At 34.6% G+C, this 13,464-nt stretch overlaps 1 protein-coding gene across 1 annotated transcript in view; it reads left to right on the top strand.

The window, feature by feature from the left end:
- TENM2 (teneurin transmembrane protein 2) overlaps positions 1 to 13,464 on the top strand; it is a 3,459,878-nt gene that overhangs the window by 683,203 nt on the left and 2,763,211 nt on the right. Inside the window, 1 exon segment of the mRNA XM_021076712.1 lies at positions 5,673 to 5,824. The gene's annotated coding sequence lies outside the window, so the exon portion shown is untranslated.

The following is a 13,464-nucleotide window of genomic DNA, read 5'->3' as shown; positions in this document are numbered from 1 at the left end:
CATTTTCATTCACGTTATTATACCACTTTTTCCTACTTTACCCAAAAAGCCCATGATAATTTGCAGAGTTTTCCTAATCCAAGTCTCTACCTGTCCATTAAGAAAATATGAATGCCTCTAATGACATTTTCCTTGTGGCCCTGCTTAGCCAGAGCTCCTAAAGAATTTCAGCTGAAACTAAGACCAAGCTTTATCACTGCTACAGGCTGCAGAGCCGAAGTCTCACAGAGATTTATGTGGTCTATCACCAAAATTTAGCTTTTCAAAGCAGTTATTAATCAGCCTGTTGTTATCCTAATATTTGTGAATGACACAGTTTTCTATAAGCCCAGAAACCTTCACCAAATTAGGAGTAGGGCTGAGAGTGAGGGGGCAAGTGGAAGAGATTTTAAACAGGGCTAGAGAGCAGCGATTGATTACTCCAGGGCAAATCTAAACATTTTCAAAAGCATCAGGGCCTGAGGAGGGGGGGTGGTTGTGGTAGGTATCTTTCCTATTCCTCCTTCTCCACCTCTCCCTTTTTCTTCATCTTTGCTCCTCCTAGTGCTAAACGTCTTGTCTGATTTGTCTGATTTTTTTATACAAATTGGTGTGTTGATATTTATTTTAATGCCATCTTTCACTTGTAATTTAAATGCTCTCTTCCTAAGGGGGTGTGGGCTATATTGATTTGCATTCAGAATGTGAACCAAAATAGAAACTGGAATTGCCTGTTTACAAAATTTAAACTTTGGAGGAGGAAAATGGATTGTGAGCAAATGTCAAGCATGTCATCACTCTGGTTGTGTTTTAAGGAGAGAAATAGTTTTAAGCAAATATTTAGAGCACTTTTGCCCAATTAAAATTCCTCCATTGTTTTTTTCTCTTTGTGTGCCTGAGGGTAGACTCTAAATTATTTGTGTTTTTGTTTTCCTTTTTGTATCCTCCTGTAGTGAGCCCACAGTCATTTTCTTTGACAGCCTTTATGTTCTCTTCTAATTCCCATTTGTGTGTGTTATTTCCCCCTTTCATATCGCTCTCTCCTTTCTCTTTTAAATTTCATTGCATCTGTATCTATTGAGATAATTAGATCACGATCATAATCTGTGTCACAATCATTTTCTGATAGGTATTTCTGCATACATATTTAGATGTTAGAAGTGCTTAGGCTCTCAACAACATGGGCCCTCCACAACCACTGTAGAATCAGTATGCGTCTTTTTGATTTAGTGGTGGGAAAAATATGATTTGGCTTAGTTAAATGAGAGTGTAAGTGAGGTAGTGTCTCTGTATTAAATAAACACTTCCATTTAAATGATATACATAGTCAGAAATAGCTAGCACATGCAGATAGAGGAAACCATTTGGGGTTCTTATCACAAGGAACAGATTCATGGTTGATTCCCAGTAGGACCAGGAAGTGGTTTAATATTTTACAAACACCATTCACATGTATTCTTTCAAAATGCTTTGACTAATAGCCTATCTGACCAGATACTTTTTTTTTCATATGCAAAACTTATAAGTCAATCAGTCAATTTGTAACAAGTGGACAAGGGAGTTAATCATGGTAAATTCAGGTTTTTTCATCTGTAAAATAATAACAGGGCCTTCTTTATAGGTTTGGAATGAGGATTAAATCAAATTATGCACATGAAGCCCTTAGAACAGTGCTCAGAAAAGAGTAAGCATTAAATACATATTTATTAGTATTACTAGTTCATATTCATATCAAATATAAGCCAGGTAATGGAAAGATACAGACATTTTATGGCACAGACCTTGCCCTCAAGATGTTTTCAATCTAGTTGGGAAACAAGATGTAATGTAAAATATACATATATAGTCAGCATGTAAATTAAGTGTTAAACTACATGATAGGAAGTATAAAACCTACAGTAGATTAGAGGTAGGAATATGTATTATAGATGATATCATTTTGGAAGGTAGTCATTACTATAAGAAGTACTTTCAGTAGTTCTAAATTGTGTACTGAATTGAAAAATCTACCTCGTGCTCATATTTAAATCTCTCATTTTGTCATCCGTCTCCTTTTTGATTTCTCATATTTCTTCATTACCCGTAATTAATTCATCATTCAAGACAAACTGCCCCCTCTCCAAAACCATTAAATTGATTTTTATTAAGTGTAGTTTTTTTACTCATAAATTTGAAATAAATTTCAAGCCCCTCTCTGAGGCATAAAAACCTATAGGATCTGACACCTGCCTATTTCTCCGGCATTGTCTTATGCTACACTCTCCTTTGCTGACCTTACTGAAGTTGTCTTCAATCAATTCTAAGAAAAAGTCAGTATTCTTTCCCTTGGACATCCATATTTTCTGTTCCTTTGCCTGGAATGCCCCATTGATCCAATATTCTTCCTATGGTTCAGTTCTTGTCTAAGTAATATCACATCCTCTTTCAGTCCTCCCTCCACCTGCTGCCCATCCATGCCCTTAGTTTCTCTGTCTTAGCTGCCTGTTTCCTTCACACAATTTAACACATTTTTAAAGTATTTTATTCTTTGTAGAATGTTTGTGTTAGCCATTTGTTTCTCCCCTCTAGGGAAATGTAAGTTTCCTGAAAGCATGTAACACCTCTGTCTTATTCACCGTTAAATCACAGAATTACAACCAACACTTATTTTAAAAATGGACAAACCTTCCTTCCCAAAGTTTTTTTTCCATTTCTTTCTGATGTCTGTGTGAACCAAGTTTGTTCCTAACCTCTAATCCCATCTTGAACTTGTCTTCCCTTCATCCCTTTGCTGATGTTGCTTTCTCCTTGTTAGATGGACTCTGAGCCTCATTAGCTTTTCTGAAAATCCCATCCATTCTTTATTTCCTCCATAAAAGTTATTTTAAAGCAAATATGAGCTAGCTCTCCCTCTTTTTTTCCTCCTATTGTATTTTTCCCCCTTATGGTATTTAATTTTTTTTAAATAATATAGTTTTTTAAGCACATGCTTCCTCCCCTGTGGGTTTTGCTATTAGTCTTTGTGTCAGTGGGGTACTTTGGTTCCAAGCAATATAAACTACCTTTGGGTAACTTGAGTCAAAAAAAAAGTTGTTTTTTTTTCTAATACATGAGGCATGGAGTGGTTAGGAAAATAGAACTACCACACTTCAAGAAAGATAGAGATAAGGTGACTTCTAAGATCTAGTAATTTAAAACAAATGAAAAGAATCACCAGGTTTCCACTGGCATGGAAGGAATAAACCATTTCCTATTAGTTCGTTGTCCTCAGGATTCACATTCCTGAGAGATATTTTGGTTGACTTAATTTAGGTCATATTCCATTCATATTATACTAATGCTATAGTCTGCACCTCAAATTAATGTCCTACCCAAATTTTAGTCCAACTAGGGCAGTGTGGTCTCCAGAAGTAATTGAGGTCATCTATTTACAAAAGAAAGAAGATAGCTTTATGTAGGCAAACACAATACACTTCGGCTATAGCAAGCTTCCTTGAGAGGAAAACAAACCGTTTTCTCTGACCAATTCAAGAACATAGTAAATATACCATACGTATAACAACACAAACATATTTTTATGTTGACTAAAACCATAAAAATGGATTAAAAATTTTAAAACAGCTGGTTTTTTTGTTGTTTTTTGTTTGTTTGTTTTTACTGCATCATTTTTTGGGGGGATTTTTTAAAATGAGAAGCAGAATTTTTTTTTCACTCAGATCCTGTAACATGATGATTAGTAATAGCATTTAAAATGTAGTATAATATGACCATGAGTTAAAGGCATTAAAGGAGAGAGTGTATTGTCCATGTATTACCAATGACTAGGGATTTATAAGAATCTAGTGTGTAAATAATAGTCATTGTCCAGAGCTTAACTCTTCAGTTCTAATCTGTAGGATTCTGATTTAATTCAATTCAGTATTATAGTTTTTAGACCACTGATCAAGTCTTGAAATGCACATAACAATATAATCCAAGTTGATGGCACTGTACCTTAAACCTGTTATACACAGTTGATTTATGGGAACAAATCTACCTATAGATTCAGCAGTTTTTCTTGTGGTAAGGAAAACACAGGTTTCACTGTGACCCACCACCTACAGTATCTCCTCTCTAAAAGTTCTTTTTGTCTTGTGTTTAAGGTAAAAGATAATTGGATGGAGCTTTGAAGTTATCAGGGAGGGAAGCAAACCCATGTGGTATCTCATTCTCCCTTTATGAGAAGACTGAAATTTGAAGAGTTACCACATGCTTATGCATTTCAAACATGGACCTCTCCTCCCTCTGTCTCTCCCAGGAAAACTAGTTGAAAAGCTCAGTTTACATAGAGGATTATGCAAATACGCTTTTCAAACCAATGAGTAGGTTGATACACTTGAATGACTTTGTTTCACAACTTTAGATCAAATAGATTTTAATACTTGATAGAACTTTTTGAAACTCTTTTGCTAAATGCCTGTTGCATATGTTCATTAGGTAAAAATAACTCATTTTACAAAAGTATTACAAATTCCTAAACAGTTTGCCAGCACAGTTCCAAAATATAAGAGGGTCAGACAAAAAGAAAGGAAAGAAAAGCATATATATGTATACATATGTGTATGCATATTTATATGGGTGCCTATATATATTACTCTGTGGACACAAACTGGTCCATTTGCAAACAGCCTTCTTATCAGCATCACAGCTTAGCCAAGTCCAAAGAAAAACTTGTTTCTTTGTTCAGTCTCTAAAAAATAAAAGCTGGTTTCTTAAAAAAAATACATATATTACATATATTCATTTGATTTAGATCCAAAAACACATTAAAGTGAGACACTTTAACTTTAGAGAAACTTCTATTAATGAGTTTAAACTGGTAAAAGTAATTTGGTAACATTTTCATAAGGTCCCCAGTGAGCCTGATGCTCCAAGAATCATTGCTTTTATTGCTCAAAATCTGATTGTAATTTATAGGTCCAGGTCCCTCCTCTTAAACGGGGCATAGAAGTCAAGTTGGGGTCTGTCTGCTCATTCTCCCAGACCTAGATCTTTCTTCCACCTTCAAGCTCTTGCAGTTCCCTCCTCTTGTATATAATTTTCTCTTTTTGTGTCATCAGTTTTCTAATTCCATTAACCAGGACACTTCCTTCAGCTCTCTGGTTGGCAGTTCTTTTGTTCTCCTGGGAAGTCTTCCTTGACCCTTTTCTCACCTCCCGAATTTAAGAAACATGTAGCCTCCGCCATAATCATGTGCATCACCTACTACCCTCACACTTTCCCATTGTGTTATAATTGCATATTTTCTAATATTTTACCCAGATGAACTGGAAACTCTGGAAAGACATAATCTAAATCTTGTTCATTATAACTGGGCACAGTAGTCACTGAATAAATATATATTTAATAATGATCTTGCTTACATTTTTCTCCCCACCTCCCCTCATGCCTGCCACTTCCTTTCTCAAATAAAATACAGCAGCATACTTTATAAAAGCAATTCTTGAAAACAAACTCACCTCATATATACAATTAGAGTCTCTTCTCCCCATTTTTATACTAGTCGTCGGGTGTGTCCTAGCCTCCTCACCCTGAACATATATTCAGCAAGTTGACTGCTGTAACAAGATGTTTCTATTTTATATTCCTGAGTGCACAACATCTGAAGCAAGTACAAGGTGACTTTGCTGTAGCTCAGCAGTCTTTTCAAAAATGTCTTTTTTCCCCCCTTTTAGGTCCTTAGAACACTGTCATTAAGGGCTGAGAGGTGAAGATACATTAGATAAGAAAATAGCAGACAGGGACCCTGAAGCACTTTAAGAAACCTCAGTCTGCAAGAAATCCTCATTTTGGCTCCAATCATCAGAAAACCTGTTCTTTACCACAGGTAGGTCTTTCAACCTACATTTCTTTTAAGATTTTCTACAAATGTCCTTCATAGGAAAGAGAGTTTTGTTTTTCTCTTATTTCTAAGCTGTAAAAATACATAAAATTAACTTTCAAACTTGGAACAATCTTACTAGAGTCCTTCTAACTTGAATGAATTTATTTCGTTGAAAATACAATAGTTTATACGTTGCTTCTTCTTTGGGAACCCTGCAGGTGATTTATTTATTCTAAATAAGTTTGCTTTCCATGATGTAGTCAGTCAACAGCCATTTTGATACATTTACGTCTAGCCTCTGAACCTCTATGAGAATGCAGATTCTGGTTTTCTGGAAAATAGAGTGATTCAGTTCGTGAAAATCAAAACAGGGTAAAGTGGATATAATTTTCAGTTACTCTTGTCCCATCATCTTCATGAGATAGCTTAAGCATAATAATAGGTGTTAAAAATACAAACATTCAATGACGCTTGTTAGAGATGGTAAGGCAGGCTTTATTAAGACCACAGACATCGATTCAAAGACCACTGTAATGGGATGTCACCATGGGGGAGAGAGATCGGACTCAGCTCCTAATTAGACATGGATAAGTGGAAATTGATAGCCAAGGAACAGGATAGAGGCCAGTGGCTAGAAAACTTCCAGGAGGAAACCTCAGGAGTGTAAAATGGCTGAACAGAATTTTTGTTGAAAACAGAGCAGAGAGAGCAGACCTCATCTGGGAGATTGTGGAGGATGAGGGACCTGATCAGATATCAAGGGTGGGGATTATGATCAAACTGACTTAATCAAGGTTCTTGCTAGATTGAGATTTTGCAAAGAAGTATCTAGATGAAGCTTGAGGAGACTAAAGTTTGATCAAGCAAAGATTATGTGTCAAATGTTAGGTTTTTTTTTTGTGTGTGTGTGATTTCCAGACTTAAAGGAAAGCCATATCAAGTTAATTGTACTTATTTTAAGTCTGCTTCTTAGATTCTGCCATATATCATTTGGCTGTTTTTTGTTTTGTTTTGTTTTGTTTCCACTCTCTCGCTTTCTTGCTCTCTTTTGGGATGTTTCATGGTAAATTTGCTAAACCCCAGAAGGAATTACAGATCTATTCCCTAAAAAGAAATGGAATTTAGATTCAAATGAAGGTGATATAGATCCTGTAAGATGTGGAGCCATCTAAGGTCAACTTGCTATGATAAGGTGGTGGGAGGAGAAACACTAGCCATTAGTTCAAGCCTTTGTTAAAAAGGTGAAACATAGGAGCAACTCTGGAGGGAGTCTTCTGAGGAAAGCAAGCAGCTTAAGGATTTTACAGAATAAATCAGATGTCAGTTTTGTTCTGAGAATATTTCACTGTTCAATTTTTTGGGAGGTATGGGAAAACTCTGTATTTACCTCTCACATTATCAAACCACGATGCATGAAATCACAAAACTATTTATGAACTTACATTGCTTGAATAGTCAACCTCTTGGCATAATTTATAAAGTTTTATGGTAGACAATTTTCTGAATTGTTACATGTATACTATGTTTTCTCAATAATATTTACATTGTATCTTTTTAGAAGCCAAAGCAGTATCTGTAGTCTCTCAGAAATGAATCTATAACTGTAACTTTCTTCTACTGCTTTCCTGCTTACTCTCAAATGTCTAGAAATGTAGACCTCTACATAATAAACAAATGTTTACCATTGATTTAAAACGCCAATATGAGCTAATCATCTTTCTTTTTATTTCTTTTCTATTTATTTATTTTTTTTATTCTCTTGGTCTCCCAGGAGTTCTACCATTTATATCACTATTTTTTGATCCCTCATCTCTTTTTTTCTATTCTGATTACACAATTAGTCATTTACACTACTTTCAAATCAAATATTTTACCTATTTTTTGCAGAATCCCACTGCAACCAATCCCTTGCTCAAGCTTTCATGACCTCTTTTCTGAACTAACACATTTTACTCCTAAGGGGTTCCATCTCTGTATTCCCAAACTGAAATTCAGCCCATATCCAGATAAAATAATTAGATTTCTTAAATAGCACTTCTGTTTTTCTCTACCAGTTTATAAAATTTAAATGCATCTCATTACATTAATTTTAAACTCGAGTGGAACAGCATTTATACCTAAACCTTTTACAATCAGTGCACAGTTTTGTACTCAGAAAGTATACAGTTGAATGTATCAGAAATGAAATGATTGTATTTTTAAAGGATGCAGATTCCCAAAAGTTTATAGATACTCACCTTTTTAAGTAATTAGAATACGTAACAAAATAGCAATGCCTTAGCGTTTTCAAAGCTTTGGAGAAGTGGGAAGGCACAAGTGGATGTTAGAGGCACTTGTTCATAAATTCCTAGTTAGGAAATACCACTCCCCCCCAAGTGAAACTTGTCTGTCTGAAGATAAAACATACATCTGAGTTGTGATAGTTTGATGGAAGGGACACAAGGAAAAGAGTTTCCAGACTATATTGCATTGATAATGAGTAACAATACTTTTTTTTTTTTTAATTTAAAGTACAAACTTACTTAATGGATCCCTTTCCTAAAGGGAAAAACCTGCCAACTTAAACAGTTATTATCACTAGCCTGAGGCATTATAGTTTATTTCAGCCAATTAAAATAACAATTACTGCAAGAAATGCTAATGGGAGCATCCTTATGCTATGACTCCCCATGAGTCATTGTATGATTATATCCCTCAACTTCACATTTTCATATTGCAATGACTGCTTCTATTTCCAAAGAACTTGTACAGTGATTTGGAAGAGCATTTCCTATTTACCCCCTTCATTTTCAAATTTTGCCCTTCTAGTTGTTTTATCACCTCTTTTCTATAGTATTACATAGCCTGGACTTAATTAACCTCTTCCTGCTCAGGTTGGAAACATTTTGTAGGTACCATATTATTACTACTATTATATAAAAGCCAGCACCATGCTGACTATGAGTTCTTTTTTACTGAGATTGTTGAGATGATTTCCATAATGGATTTCCAGTGTAAGCTGCTTTATTGCTGACAGCAAAATGATCGTTCCAAGCATCCTAACTTGACATATGAAAAATCTCAATGATAATGCTGATTAACATATCTTTTGCATTTAAATTACTATGTTTTTTTAAGAAGAGAAAATTATACATTTGGTGGGTTGTTTGCATAGTCATATAAACATATATCAGGATGTACAATCTAGTAATTAGGTGCATTTATCTACTTGTGACACCACTGGAAAATACTCTGAATGAAGACTCTCGGGGCAAAATACTCTGACTTAGACAGTCGTTTCCAAACACATGACCTCGCATAGCAAAATGAGTGCTTATGCCTAAACATCGGAAACATTTGCCTAAGTGCTTGGTTACTTAAGCTAGAGCAATGTATTTGAAATAAATCTTTATTTTTTAATAGTGTATCTTTTATGTTTTATAGGTGTATCTGTCTTATGTGTCTTTTATCATCTTAATAGAATCTGTACTTTGAGAAAAAAAGACACAAGACTAGAGCATTTCTATTTTCCTGAGTATTTAGATTTTTAGAGACCATTTTGGTGTTTAAAAGTATCTGTGTTGAGCAATGTCCAAAGGAGAGAATGCTGAGAAACGTAAAATGTTTCAGTGTGACATGTATTCCAAAATTCCACACACAAATTAAGGTGTTGAGGTTTTTAGAGCATGCTTGATTTAGAATTAAGAATCATTTTTGTGTGTGTTGGGGGGGTGTGCTTGCTTTTAATGGAAATTTATGAATGACTATAATATCTGACGTTTTTTCCAAAAATGCCCAAATGTTTCTGTCAATATTTACCATTTCATTGAATGCAGATTAATTTATTATATCTGTCCGCTTGATAGATTTATGTGAAATTAAAGCCTTATCTAAACAGCAAACCTCCCATGAGGCAATACCAACCCTCATTATTCTGGCCCTGATAGATTCAAGTGATCTCTGTATAAGTGATCTATAGGAACTTTGTTCTTTCTGACACCCTGATTTTCTGATCCTCTTATATTTCACAATTTTCTTTTCTTGATACCTCCTAACTTTAAGGACATAATTGACTTTACTGCCTTCGAGTCAGGCATGTTTTAGTTGACTCCATTTTACTGAAGTGACCCGAAAGAGACATTGTCTTTACTTCTAAAGAGGAAGGTACCTAGGAAGAAGAGCAGCTTTTGTTCTTGTGAGGATGGGTGTGGATGGGTTACCAATCTAGGGTTGAGTGACTGTACATAAGAGGGGCAGGTCAAGGTAGAGGCTGAGGGGATTAGATGCTTTAGGATGAAAGAAAGACATCAGTAAGACAAAGAGAAGCTTTGAAAGAGGAAAGAACGATCAGAAAGAAATCTTGTCAGAATAATCTCCTCCATCCATGTCTTTATAAAACCGTCAGTTAGGAAAAGCACCAAGAATCACACCATGCCATTATATATATATTATGTGATATATGATATATATATTCCTGGCACAAGACTCCTAAAACCCTTGTAGTTTCTTGAGTGATAAGAATGAGAAAAACATGTTTTGTTATTATAAAAAGCCCCTTTCAAGGAGGTTACTCTTGGATGATGGGGGCTATGTGCTAGTGGAACCCACCATGTGATTAGAAGAGTGGGACTTTCAGCCCCATTCCCCAATCTTGGGGAGAAGAAAGGATTAGGCTAATCACCAAGTGACTAATGATTTGATAAATTATGATTAAGTAATAGAACCTCTATTAAAAACTGTAAAATAAAGTCTGTGGAGAGCTTCCAGGTTGGTGAACACAGTGAGGTGCTGAGACGGTGACCATGGAAGCTCTATACACACCCCGTGTATCTTGCCCTGGTTACCTCTTCACCTAAAGCTTCATCTGTATCCTTTATTATATCATTTATAATAAACTCTCAAATGTCAGTGTTTCCTTGAGTTATATGAGTTGTTATAGTAAATTATTAAAACAGATGAGAGAGTTGTGGAGACTCCCATTTTATAACTGATCGAAGCTTTGATATCCAAAATTGCAAATGGTATCAGAAATGAGGGGCAGTCTTGTGAGACTAAGCCGTTAACCTGTGGGCTCTGAGCTAACTCTTAGTGTCAGAACTGCTCAATGTGTAGGAAGAAGCCACACTTTGCTGTCAGAAGTGTCCTGAACAGAGGAAACAGTAGTTTTTTTCTTTTACAGGAGAATCTGGAATTTGTGTTATGAGTTTTGTCTCTAAGTGCATGCAGATATGATGGAAGGAACTGGTTGATAACAGAGCAATTATTTTATTAATATGCATTCTGGGGATGACTGCCTATAGCTGTGGTTCTTGACTCTTAATTTAGCTGAAGGTTTAAAGTTTGAAATATCTAGGAAATGCTTTCAAAATTAATATTGCATGACACCTTCAATAAGAATCCATTCTAGCAGGGAATGGACTTGTAGATTTTCAAACTCTTTTCTCAGTGAATCTGATATGCATTTGTTATTGGCAGAGAGAGATAGACATACATAATTATCATGATAAACAGAAGGATGAAATATACTAATGATAATTGTTACATTACAGCTGAACATTCAGTTTTCTTTTTGACATTCAAGAATCAAGAGACATTTTAAATATGTTAAATATTTTAATGACATACAATATTTTATAACATGATAGTTGTTTTAAGGAATATATGCATATTTTTATAGTCAATTTTTATGTCACTACCTTTGATTAAAGGTACATAACATTAAATGGAATTCAGGGGACATGACTCTAAGGGTGGGTAATGCAGATAGGGTACAAAGCAGTTGTTATCTAAAGGTTATTATATATTTAAGTGGCTGGTATTTGTTAAATGGCCTGAGAATTGCCAGCTAAAAAATCATATGGATTACTCATTTAAAAGTACAGATTCTTAGTGCTTATCGAACTAGTCCTATGGAATTAGAATCGGCAAGTACAGAGTACAGGAATTTGAATTTTTACAAGATCTAAATTAAAATTATGTGCTGTAAACTTTGATAGCTAATCTGCACCTTTAGAACTTCTAGGCAGTTTCAGACCTGTATTCAGAAGCAGACAATTCAAAAATATTACTTTTTATTATGAGAGGAATTGTTGGCATTTGGTACTGCTGATTGAATGAGAGTAAACCTCTTACTTAGACTTGTCTTCATTTGAAATTATTCTACCTTGGCACAATACTCTACATTAGAATAGAATAGTAATAATAGCAATAACAATCATATAAAGAAAGCAAAACAAAAAGATAACCATTGTTGTATACACATTCATTCACTCAACAGTTGTCTATTGAGAGACTAAAATGCACATAATGGATTCTTAACATTACTGTTGCATTATTGAAGGTGAAATGACTGGTATTCTACAGCACTTTCTTAATAGGAAAGCTGGAAGGTAATTCATTCAATAAACACATGCAGAGTCCTTAATTTTCTTGTTTGTTTATGCTAAAGTATTGTGTTCATTGATTCTTCTGCAAAACTGCCTCGGTAATCTTTTCACTTAAGAAATCCAAGACACTATTTGGATATTTTGGGATAATAGAATAAAAATATAATTTTTAAATTATTTGGTAATTTTAGTACTATTTGCCTATAAAAATATGTAAAGTGGTTTGCTGGCTACTTCACTATCTATTAAGTAAGGATTAAATCAGGACTTAGCAGAAGCAGTTTTAAAACTCTAAATTTCCTAAGTAATTGCAATGTTAAAGACCTAATCTCTTGCTATACAACTTTATACTTTTATATTATATTATTAGAATGATAAGTTGGTATGCGTAAAATACCAAAAGACAAATGCTTCTATTACAGCTATCTATAAAAATTATCACTCAGAATATGGTATACATTTATAATGATAATTTTTTTAAATCTAACTTCATGTCATAAATAGTGATGTAATCACTGTATGTATATTTTAGTCTATTAAAATTAGATTTAATTTATATTATGATATAATAATCAAAACCTTTAGGATACTTACTACAAATGCCACTGAGTTAAAACAAATACAAACCATGTGAATTGGAGGTAAATGTTTTCCTCCTAATATTTATAATAAATTTATCTCAAATTATTAAATATTTTATTTGAAGCTAAATATGAATCAATTGAAGTGTTATCAAATAGAATGAATTTTTTTTTTTTTTTTGCCTTTTTAGGGCCACACCTGTGGCATAGAGAGGTTCCCAGGCTAGGGGTCCAATCGGAGCTATTGCTGCTGGCCTATGCCAGAGCCACAGAAACGCAGGATTAGAGCCGCGTCTGCAACCTACATCACAGCTCATGACAACGCTGGATCCTTAACCCACTGAGCAAGCCTAGGGATCGAACCCACAACCTCATGGTGCCTAGTCAGATTTGTTAACCACTGTGCCACAATGGGAACTCCAAATAGAATGAATTCTTCAAAAGTAAAATCATATTTGAAAGCAAGTGAACAACTAAGAACGTCGTGGTAAAGGAATCATTTGGAAGTAAAAAACAATGGTCGTATACACTTTAGTTTGTAAGACCTAGTGTACTTATCTTTATCTTTAAACTTTAATATATATATGTAATTTTTTGTTTGTTTGTTTTTTTGTTTTGTTTTTTAGGGCCCCTCCTGTGGCATATGGAAGTTCCCTGGCTAGGGGTCGAATTAGAGCTATAGCTGCCGGCCTACACC

The sequence above is a fragment of the Sus scrofa genome, chromosome 16 (assembly GCF_000003025.6).
Source record: "Sus scrofa isolate TJ Tabasco breed Duroc chromosome 16, Sscrofa11.1, whole genome shotgun sequence".
NCBI classification, from domain to species: domain Eukaryota; kingdom Metazoa; phylum Chordata; class Mammalia; order Artiodactyla; family Suidae; genus Sus; species Sus scrofa.
This window is presented reverse-complemented; position numbering and strand designations above follow the sequence as displayed.